Source organism: Castanea sativa, chromosome 8, assembly GCF_040712315.1.
Source record: "Castanea sativa cultivar Marrone di Chiusa Pesio chromosome 8, ASM4071231v1".
Classification (NCBI taxonomy): domain Eukaryota; kingdom Viridiplantae; phylum Streptophyta; class Magnoliopsida; order Fagales; family Fagaceae; genus Castanea; species Castanea sativa.
The window spans coordinates 34,952,417-34,962,424 of NC_134020.1; the positions used below are offsets into that span (position 1 = coordinate 34,952,417).

Sequence of the window (10,008 nt, forward strand, 5' to 3'; positions counted from 1 at the left end):
AATCTGTAGTTTATGGCAGTTATTAGCATCAAATCAAATTTATTGAGTTGTCAATTAATGCGGTACAATTACGTTCATTGTCACACATTAATTATTATCAAATCTCTAGTAAAATTGATGCTAGTTTTAGCATTTCCTGATAAATAAATAAATAAATGTCCAAATTAAATCTTTGTGATTTTTGTGATTTTGACACATTAATTTAAAATAGTTATGTAATGAAATTTGTAACCTTCCTAATACACGACTCCATTGGGATTGAATGCGCTGCACTGCCAATATAAGTACATGCAAATTCTAAACCCTCTTCAAAACACAACTGTTTTAAGTCCTACATATTTCTCTCAAATGGCAAACGTAATATTATATTTGGTTCCTCTTTTCCTAATCTTCAACATTATCTGCCTCCCTCTCCCTACACTTTCAGGCCGTATCCTGCAATGGCCCATGTAAAACCCTCGATGACTGCGACGGTCAGCTTAGTTGCATCAACGGCAAGTGCAACGACGACCCCGCAGTTGGCACCCACATATGCTCTGGAGGTGGAGGTGGAGGTGGAGGAGGCTCCTCACCACCTAGCCAAACTTTCAAGTCCTTTGGTACCCTTAAGTGCGGAGTCAAATCATTTCCACAGTTCAGGTGCTCACCCCCAGTGACTTCCTCAACAAAAGCTAGTCTCACACTAAACGATTTTAGCCAAGGTGGAGATGGTGGTAGCCCATCGGAGTGCGACAATAAGTTCCATGATAACTCAGAACGAGTTGTGGCGTTATCAACAGGGTGGTATGATAATGGATCGCGGTGTGGGAAGATGATAAGGATTACTGCTAGTAATGGGAGAAGTGTGACGGCTAAGGTGGTGGACGATTGTGACTCTGTGAATGGGTGTGACTCTGAGCATGCAGGTCAGCCACCATGCAATAATAATATTGTTGACGGGTCGAGTTCTGTTTGAATCAGGATCAGGGTGTCGTATGAGTTACTTGGTCCATGGCCTAGCTAGGTATGGAACTAGGTATAATCTGTATATAGTACTCTGATACCGATACTAGTATTATTGTAATTATCTAGTTGGTCCATGGTCGATCAGCTGGTGATCTCCCTGCAAACTAATGGTGTAATATCATAATAATAAGAGTTTGATTCATGTCTTGTGCATCATATCTTTGCTTAAGGTTAATGTTTGATTTTTCGAATTAGAATTCTTTCTTTGTTTAGATTTTGTGCATTCTCCAGAAATATTTCTAACATTAATTTTGATAATATAAATGGCAAAAAATGTTCATTTTTTAGTTGTATTAGAAATTAGAGAAGTAAGTATACAAGTATAACAAATCTATAAACAAGTTGGTAAATTATTAATCTTCCAGTTCTTACCAACCGTAATGATACAATTTATACAAAGTGACAAATAAAAAACATATATATGTATGTTTGGATCTACTATCATCCAACAGAATTTTGAGTAAAAAAAATTAACATGTGAAATATTGATAAATAAACAAGAGGAATTACCTTGGAATAGTAATAAAAGAACACCCTTACTTAAAGGTCCTTAATTTTTTTTTTTTTTTCATTGTTTTCAGTTGATTAGGAAAAGATTTTTTGTTTTACTAAAAGATTTTAGCTATATAAAATACCAAAACAAAGAAAACAATTTATAAGAAAATTGGTTTATGTTAAAACCACACGTTATGGACTAGTCAAACATTTCTTCTTCTTCTTCTTTTTTCGTTCTTTTTATGCCAATTGAATTCTTTCGATCAATGTAATTTCTAGTTACCCAAATTTTGTAGTGGTTTTTTGTATTCTAATACGGAACATAACACTCTCGTTGGTAATCAAATTAAAGGGCTCCAATAAATAAAATCACCAACACATACACAAAGATAAGATGTGTTTACAACCCAAAAGGGAAAAACTCTCTAAGGCTTAGCCCAGCAAATGGAATCCACTAGGAAGATGTCTGTGATACATAATAATTCACAAAACCCTTAGTTATGCAATGTTTATTGGGGAGAAGAATTTCTAGGTACCCCTCCCATTGCTATAACCGTAAGCTATGGTAGTTCGAATAAATCGTTGACACCTTGGATGTTTGAGGAGAACACGTGTTGAGGATTTTTTTTTTTTTTTTTTCTCCAATTTAAGGTGTTCAAACATACGTATGCTATTATATTTTGATTATATGAGAACTCCTAAATACTATCAGATTGCTTTGAAGATTCTACTAGTAAATGATCATCCAATACCTAGATTTTAGCTATAGATAATATTGTGTCAATACTCCCTATAGTATTTAGACTTATATTGATATTTGATAACGTTATCTCAATACCCCCTATAGTATTAAGACTTATATTGATTTTGATATTTCGGTAGATCGTTAGCATCCACCTTGTACATTTTGCTTAGTTAATCTAAATCCTTAATTACCAAAAAGAAAAATACCGTTGAAGATTGGTCATGACATGGTTAGTGCGAAATGAAAAATTAATGAACATAAAACAGGTCCTGTTCCGTCCAAAAACAAAAAATCCTGTAGGGTGACAGTGGAATGTGCCACCTCAAGCTCTACTTTAATAAAATAAAATTAAAAAAAAAACAACAACAATTACAATTTTTTTTTATGACAACATTGGAATGTCTCAATTTCAACTGCTTTTAGAAAGATGTTATGGCTCCATTAATTGTGATTGCAAGGCCCTACTAAGTAAAGCGTGAACTATCCTACCACGTCACATCTCCTATGAAGCTAATAGTATTGCAAATGGCCAAACCAAGAGAGAAGTAATGCAAAAATCAGTCTAGTGTGTTTGGAAAAAAAGCACTCCCAAAGAGTGTTCCTTAACGTCTTTGAACGCTAGACTCTGTTCAAAAATAACTAATGGACCAACTTTTGTAAGTACTTCTTAATCAAATAAAACATCCCCTCTTTCTAAAAAAGAAAAACAAAAAACTCATATGCTGGTATGCATGCATATGATGTTTCATATGGGTTTTACACATATAAATAAATAAATATATATATATATATATATATATATATATATATATATATATATATATATATATATATATATGAATCCTATAGGCGCTTGTTTACGTGTGAGACACCCATTGCAGCATTGCATACAATAGAGGCATGAAATACATTCTTCATGATAAGGGCATCTCACCATCTGCATGATGAACCTACCTCTCTGCAGTTTGATTACCATTCTCTTTTTTTTTTTTTTTTTTTTTAACCCCTTCTTTGTGCTTTTCTGCCGAGTACTTAGCAATAAATCATCATCAAACAATAAATGTTATGTCCACAATATTTTTATAACAATTACACAACAAATTTTAAGTGACCAGATATTATTAATTATACAATATATTATTTAAAACTTGTTGTAAAAGTGTTGTCAAAACATTTTGAACTTCTCAAATCAAATAGTCCCAATTTAGTCTCGGTGGAAGCCAAATACCTAATAATATACCAGCCCTCAGCTAGATACCTAATAACATATATACCAGCCCTCAAAATAATTGGATTTAAAAAAACTATAACCACTTCAAGAATTTAAAAAATAGAAAAAGATTAATTTAAAAATGTAAACGATCTTCGTTCATACTACACACAATTCCAAGACTTCCAAGGCCTGAGTTCCCACTACTGCACGACACGTTTGAAGGTGACTTTTTTTCTTATTATTCTTTCTTTTTGTTTGTTGAAACGTTTGAAATTGAAGGTGACTTTTGTCGTGGAATTAACGACATTATATATATCCATGGATCAACTTTCGGCAAATGGATTTTTAATTTGACTGTATGATGACATGTTGTATTCGCATTTGAAAAGGATTGATAAAATTAGTCTTTAATGCTTATCCTGAAAATTAAATAAAAGAAGATCACCTACCTTAGGTTAGGTTGCACAGAATTTTGAACTAATTATTTATCCAGACTTGTGAACTAATTTAGTATATTGATTTCTCTGCATCCTTTTTATTAATAATAGCTAGTAGATTGTTTGTAATTGTGTATCTCAGCCAAAAAAAAAAAAAAAAGTGGATTGTTTGTATATATGTAATTTTCGGGTAAAGACTAAATCCAATATTTAGTCATCTGGATGATACCAGATGTCCACTATTAGACATGCGTGTATTATTATCTAGATGGGTCCAGTACAACTAAACAATAAACAATATACCCAATAATCCATAATTTTCACCAACGTTCAAAATAGAAAAGATTTTGCTGGTACTAGCTAGTGGTTAGAAATGCTGCCGGGATATATCATTTACAATAGGCTGAATGATTTTATATTTATTTTTTGAATTAAAATTGTTTTTATTTCTTTTTGGGTCATAACAAATTTTGTACTAATTTAGAGTTTGCTTGAGATCTACTTATTTTGTTGAAATTGAAAATTTTTTGCTAAAAGTACTGTAAATAAATATAAAAATTAGCTGAAATAGTACAGTAAGATCTTTAAATAGTAAAATAAATTGACAAAAAATAAGCCATTCAAATGCAACCTTAATAAAGGAAAAAAAAAAAAGATAATAGAAATATATTCACTCTTTTCTAGGGGGGAAAGTGTATATAAGAGTTGATTTTTTAGATGGTAGTGTGTATGGATTTAATAATGATAAGATTTGATTTTTAGATGGTAGTGTGTATAGATTTAATAATGAGTGTCCATCAAAAAAACAATAATAACAATAATAATGACAGTGGATCAGGCCAAACGGACCGCTTTTAGTCAATTTCCCGTGACAAAATATATGATATTATGATGTCGAGACCCGAGTTATTCCCATGACAACAGACAACACATGATGCTAGATTGGAGTTATTAAGGGTCGGGACTTTACGCCAATAATGTAGGAGTACACTTAGGTGAGTTACTCTTATTGAAGGTACTTAACTAAAATTCATTTACCAAAATGGATTGAAGTGGAGAATTCCCATTTGATAATGCAAAAAATATATAAATTTCATCTCTCACAATACCATTTTATCTATTTTACATTTTTATTTTACTATTCATCAAATTAAAACAATCTATTAAACCCACACCAACAACTACATCTAATAATAATAATGATGATGATAAGAATAATAAATCACACCAACAAGAACATAGTGAGAGAGAGACGAAATAAAAAAATATTAAAAAAAAAAAACTATACAACTTGCTAAAGGGGGTTCTATTTTTACGTGACTGTAGCTATATAGTTTGCTACAGTGATGCTTTCCTAGATATGGGTGCATTTTTTAGAGTTTTGTATATATTGGAATGCATTTTGCATTTAGGTGGTTTTGCCCTCAACATGATTTTTTTAAAATCACAATTTTAATATTTAAATAATCACTACAAAAAACTGGTTATATAGCTGCATTTTTTTCTAGCAGTATTGAAAACGGCCACTATAAAATACCTAAAACAGCACTTTTAGAAACTGCCCCAATAAGTTGACCTATTATGGCAATTTAAAGCCAGCACTAGAAGAATTCAATGATTACACAACCTGCTTGAAGTTGGGAGTTGGGACAACTTGTATGAAAGACGATTGAATAACTCATACGGCACTGAAGTGATATTAACATAAATTTCTTTGATGACTCCCAATATGTTCTAATAATAAAAATTTTGGTGGTAGTTATAAGTGGACTCAAAGGGATTCGAGAGGGGCAGTTGACCCCCCAATAACACCTCCTAAGAGCATCCACATTGGTGGAGCGATAAATTTAGTAATATGGTTCCACAAAAAGCTAATTTAATCAGTGAATTTATTTTAGCTTTGAACATAATAAAATTATATAAACAACACAATAAAATAATATATCAACTACAATAAAATAATATATTCACTACAAAACAGTGTGAACACATGAATAAAATAATATATTTAATGTAAAGTAGCGTGAACATACAATGTAGCCATAAATTTGTATAAAGCACGGTAGCTATGGAGCCAAATTTTTTGACTTTGGCTCCACCAATGTAGCCATAAATTTGTATTTGGTGGTGCTAAAAATAGCAATATAGTTTTTTAGCACCACCAGTACTAATGCTCCAATTAGACTACATCTTTTCTTTGAGTTTTTTTTTTTCTTTTTTATGCTTTTTGTTTGTATTTTTTATATGTCAAAATAAACAATATAATTTTTTTTCCTATTTTTTCAATATTTTTAATGGTCAAATTTATAAAAGGAAAATAAGGATTTAATAATAAGAAGAAGTAGAATTAAAGAATTCAAATTGAAGATAAAAAATGCGCACAAAAAATCCTCTAACGGGTTAAAGATATCAAATTCTTTATATGATAATTTATTATTTTTCATGAAAATGAATGTATAAGTAAAAAAAATTTTAAAATAATTATATAATAAACTTCATGATTTGATATCATTTTGAAGTGAATTCTAAAGTTTTAAATGCATAAATAATTACTATTTGGCTTAAAATTGTTGTAGTTTAATCATTTTATAAGTTTAACAAAAATTAACATAAGTTGTAGTTGAGGTTTATATAATTCTAAAATATTTACATGCAAATTATAAGTGAAATTTTGATAGTGAAAAAAAAAATACAATACAACTTACTCATATATTAAAATCCTAACAAATAAATACAATATAATGGATATGTTATATTTTTATTGGTTATAGAAATGTCACTTAGTCTTCACACAAGTGTCATTTTATTATATAAATTGATCTTAAGTATTACATATAATATATGCATATTGTGAACGCGCATAATATGCGTATTGCATAACTATCCAGAGACATATACATTAGTTATATATTTTTTTTATCTGAAGTCAAATCCTGGCTGCACTACTAGTATGGCATTGTTCTTGTACCCTCATCGTAATACTTCATCATTATCGTTACGACAATATTTATAGAATCTTAAGGGTCTTTGATTTGTCCTGCCATTTCAACAATTATAGTAACTATGGTTAAGGAGCTCACTTTTCGTGCTTTCATGGGCAAGATAAATAAGGGGTGTAACTTAGGATTTTGTAAATTTATGGCATATAACTTTTATTCTCATGATCAATTTAGGTCACATATTTCAAGAGTCGCGTTCCTTTAATCAAGAGGTCTTTTCCGATTTAGGAGAGGTTGTCTTGTCTATGAGAGGTTGTTCATCCATCAGGACTCATAGTCATGGGACAAGGACATTAGATGAATTCAACCTCGCCATAATACACAAATTTTCAATTTCATTCTTTAAGTATAAATTTTAAAAAAAAATTACAATCAAATCTCAAATAGCTTTTAATAATTCAGCAATTAAATCTCTCTGTTAGTGTTAGTGTTAGATCTTAGACGTGAAGATTCTCAAATAGAAATGGTTGTTAGGTTTAGGAAAAGGAATAAATTGTCATATAGATAGATAAAACTAATTACCACATGATTTTATTTTATTTTTATTGTAAGCTAAGTCTAAGTTTTTTTTTTTTTTTTCGCTGAATAGCTAAGTCTAACTATTAGATAATACCACCGCACACACATATACACTTAGATTAGGCTAGAGTAGAAATTCTATCTTGTATAAAAAAAAAAGTATTAGATAATAAATTAACACGATGTATCATCATAATATATATTATGGAGAATAATGAAAGAATTAAGAATGTATTTATGACCCTTTCAATTGTTCAGGAATTTAGTTGTCATTTTAGAAAGAGAAAAAAAAAATCAAATTGAAATTTTATTTATTTTAGTGATTAAAATTTAAAGCAGGTGTTTTAAATTTTTTATTAAAAAAAAAAACTTAGCAAGGTACAAGTACGACATTAGTACATTTACATTCACTTTTCATTGAAATGGGACATTCCATCAAATGATAACAACAGATACACATAATATTGTCAAAATCCATCATTAAGCCAAAGCAAAAAAATAGACCTTATTGCCATATTAGTCTAACATAGGCCTGAATGATTAGAGGTTAAGAAAAATCATGATCTACTTACTATAAAAAAAATTAAAAAAAGGTTTAAATCATGTTCAAAGTTCAATTTATGATGATCAAAGAACGTTGGTTGCAATCACTTTAATCATTGTACTATTTTTCTGCAATTGCTCTGTTCTTCACTAGTCTCTCTCTCTCTCTAGACTTTTTATTTTTTATTTTTTTGAGAATAGTATCTTGAGTCTAGACTTTAGTCTTGGCAAGATGATCCCCGGTCCAAGCAAAGACTGTTCGAAGTTTCCCAATAGCATCAATCAGAGTAAATACATTATTTTTATATAGATGATGTATTATTAATATTAACTACCTAATGTTGTGCAATGCACAGGCATAATATAAATTTCTTTTAAATATTTCATAAAATAAAAATAAAAAAATTTTATATGAAATTATTTTAATACGCATACTTAATACTTATTCTTAATATTGTTGCTTCTACCATAGCTCATAGTCATGAATTATCTTTCTCCTTGGATCTAAGTTTGTCAATGCATTTGTTAAATCTCCCTCCAAGATGATATCTCTTACACCTATCTCAATTGCAAAATTGGACAGTTGCGGCTAGTTTTGCCTCCTCCAAATCCAATTTGCTCTCCCCTCGCAACTCAATGTTGCAATGAGCGACTTGTTATCATCTTGAATCAAAACTTCTATTCCCGCTTTGTTCTTTTAAAATCACTCCATCTAAGTTTATCTCGAATGACAACTTTTAAGTAGGTGGCTATTTATGATTGATTGGGAAAATGCGTAGAGACAAATAATCATATTATCCAATCTATTAAATCTGATTTTTGTAGTTCTACATTGAACTTAATTCTTGGAGGATAGCTCTTAACGAGGTTGCTATTTATGCTTGATTGGACAAATGTGTAGAGACAAATAATTATACTATCCAATCCATTTAATCCGACTCTTGCAATTCTACATCGAACTTAATTTTTATGCAACAAAAAAAAAATTTTGAAAAGTTATCCATTGAATCTATCTAAAGCATTTAAAGTGATAAAAGCATATTTAAATTTGGAGTTGTTTGGTTAATGTAGAAAAGTATATGTTAAACTACTCTAATAAAGTGCCACATGCATTCATACTCTCCCACATAAAGCCTCTCCTTTTATCCATTTAATCTATCTAAAGCATTTAAAATAATAAAGGTATATTAAAGATTTGAGTTGTTTGGTTAATGTAGAAAGGTAAATATAAAACTACTATAATAAAGCGTCGCATGATAGAACCTTGTGCTCTACTTCTGTTTATATATATATTGATATTAATGATTACAGCATGACGTCTTACTAAATTACTAATTATGAAAAACAAAAAGTGAACATTTTTATGCAACTTATTATTCATAACAATCATCAAATGAAACATAAACTTTAGTTTAGAAATTAGAAACTACATGATCAACTTATATATATCATCACTCATTTGCAAGTCAATAACTATCAAGAACATTTTTAGATATCCTTAAAAATTACACCGTATACTCTCATTTCAAATAAATAGAAAATTTCACCATATATTTAATGAAAAAAAGATATTTATTACACACACAATCATGTACACGTGCTAATTTTAAACTAAAATTGTTTGTTGAAAATTGTGACTTCACTTCAAGTCATGATTTCATTTAAAACTATATGTGTATACTGTTGTGTTTTCCCCTTTAATTAATAAATCCAACTATAAAATTTAAAGTATGTTTGGCAGATTGTAATAGACAATGTAATGCAATAGTTATTATGTCATGTTAATGGGTGACTTCAGGGCAATAGTTAATAAACCATCTAAGAAAAAAATTTATATCACTTTTATGAAAAATTAAAAAACCTGTCAAAATATTAATTGTTTTTTCCCATAAAAACCTTATTCAAATAGTTTATTAACAAATGCCTTTAGGCATTCTATAACTTTTCCCATATATTTATTCTATGGTTTAGCTATTCTGAAATTTGGTTACGTTTTTATAACAATGAATAGTAATTCCTTATGAATGGTTATTCTTTAAAGTGAGAAATAAC

The 10,008-nt window shown here is 29.6% G+C and overlaps 1 pseudogene; it reads left to right on the plus strand.

Moving 5' to 3' along the window:
• The first annotated feature begins 348 nt into the window (after nt 1-348).
• On the plus strand, nt 349-999 carry LOC142608386 (kiwellin-like; annotated as a pseudogene).
• The last annotated feature ends 9,009 nt before the right edge of the window (nt 1,000-10,008 follow it).